A 2,351-nucleotide genomic window follows, 5' to 3' on the forward strand; every position below is an offset into this window, starting at 1 on the left:
AGTATTGGATCAGAAAAAATAATTATATAAAAAAAATACATTTTACTTGACAAGTATTTTAATGTTACTAATTTTGTCAAAGCTAACTAGCAATAATATTAAAACGAGCAATTGAAATATTTACTCAAGCAAAATTTGTTTGAAGTTAATTCTAATCTCAACAATAGGCATTTTCGGTGGCTCGCTAGTATGGCAAAAAACAAAATGTATGCGGATAATAATAACAATACTATTTTCTCTACCTCGGCCAAGCACATAGGCCCGGAAAAAAAAGGTGTTACCAACACAATAATAAGCAAACTATTGCGAACCTTCATATGAAATTTCAACGAATATTGCAATCATATGTCAAAAATTATATATTAAAAAAATTTAAACAAAATTAGGAAATTTCATAAATTTGAAAATTGGAAAAAAGCAAAAATTTCAGTGTTTTATTTTGAAATTTCCAACTTTCTTACCATTCCTTTCAATTTTGTATTTATTTTAATTTGGAATTTATGTTTTTTTTTTTTTTTTTTTTCCAAAAGAAGGGTTGGGAAGTAGTCACCGCATCACTGCGTCCTCGAGGATTATTGTGACATACCCACTTCAGTTTCATAGACGAGTAGCAGTTAAGAATGCCAGTATGTCCTTTGGAGAGATGTTGTCTAATTCCGTTATAAGCGGATAGGCAATGGATAAGTAGCGAAGTCTAAGTGTTGCAAGACTATCACAGTGACACAATATGTGTTCTGTTGTTTCCTCTTCTTCATAACAAAGTCTACAGCTATCGTCTCCAGTAATACCTAGATTCAATAAATGTTTTTTAACTGCGCAGTGTCCAGTTAGAAAACCTGTGACAATTCGGATGCCACTTCTGTTCAGCATAAGTAGCTCCCTAGTTCTGGCTTTTGATCGAAACGGCATGGATTCTTTTGCTTGTCTGCAGGTAATTGTATTATCCTAATCATTCTGAGCTGCTCTTTCCAGCCATTCATTAGTTTTAAGTTTGAAAAAGCTCCACGAAGATCCGCAGAATAGTTGTGGCCCAATATTATGTTATTTACTTATTATATTTTTACACAAAATGTAATTTGCTTGCATTATGCTATTTTTGCTATTTGCCACAACATAATACTTGACACATTGCAACAGTGATGTCAATGTTCGCTTAGTCAATATATTATAGGCTATTTGTGAAGAAAAATCCATTAAAAAAAAATTTATTTTGTGAAAAGTGATTTCACAGTAACAGATAAATTTTGGAAGCTGTTTTTATGAGGGAATAAAGTTTAGTTACAAATTTGTAAATTTGTAAAAATTTGCTTGAAGAAAAATATAGTAGAGGTACTATATATTATTAGATTCTATAAATGACTTATTACAAAATTAGTTACTCTTTAAATTTTTTCGATTGAAGAAGAGCATTTTTGTTCTTCTAAATTACTTTTCTGAGTCTTTTCTCTTATCATATACGATCACATTAATATCTTTTTCATTTGGTCTTCAAAGTGAGTTCACTCTCTCCTTTACGAAACCAATAAGATCTAATCGTATAAGAATAAGTTCAAAGTTTACTTACGTGATAGGCCAACCTAAAGTGCCCTTTAATAACTAAAAAAAGTTAATAAGTTAAAGCTCCTTGGAAGCCACTTTTACAGCTTTTGTTTCGTTCATTTTTAATTACTCTAAACCATTTTTAATACAATAATCACAACTATTAAAAACATTAACATACATATGTTAATGTACTGCAGAGAAGAGGGCTTTTACCTTAACTTTAACAACATTAGCATTAGCATATGGAAGCACCTTCCAAGCCGATGACTTTAGCTCTAAACACCTTAACACCTTGCTTATTTGTTAAACACTTTTTATATATTACCAATAATTCAAAATGACTAATTGGTGTACTGTAAATGGCTTTTAATAGAGGACAACCCTTTTTTGAATAATGTGATGAGGCATGGACAGTTCGTCTTCGGTGACCGAAGTTTAATTGAAATATATGCCTTTCTCTCATTTTGAAATTTTAAAATTTTCACGGTCGTGACCGTGACAGTCACAATTTTCTTGAATATTTAACAATTTAATTTTTTTAAGCATTGCAAAATATGTTTTTCAAAATTTGATCTAAGTCGGCATAGAAAATTTTAAATTTTTAAATATTGACTTATGTTGTTCCAGTGAACTGAATTTTTAAAAGCGTTATTTTAAACCTGCAAAAATTTTTAGTTTTCAATTTTAAGGAGATTTTTTATAACAGTAAGGTTAAAATTTTATATAAATCATATTTAACATAAAAGGTAAAAGTAAAACTCTTTTATTCTCATACTTCAACTATTTCAAGTTAACTTTTTTAAGACTTT

The sequence above is a fragment of the Teleopsis dalmanni genome, chromosome 2 (genome assembly GCF_002237135.1).
Source record: "Teleopsis dalmanni isolate 2A chromosome 2, ASM223713v2, whole genome shotgun sequence".
NCBI lineage: Eukaryota > Metazoa > Arthropoda > Insecta > Diptera > Diopsidae > Teleopsis > Teleopsis dalmanni.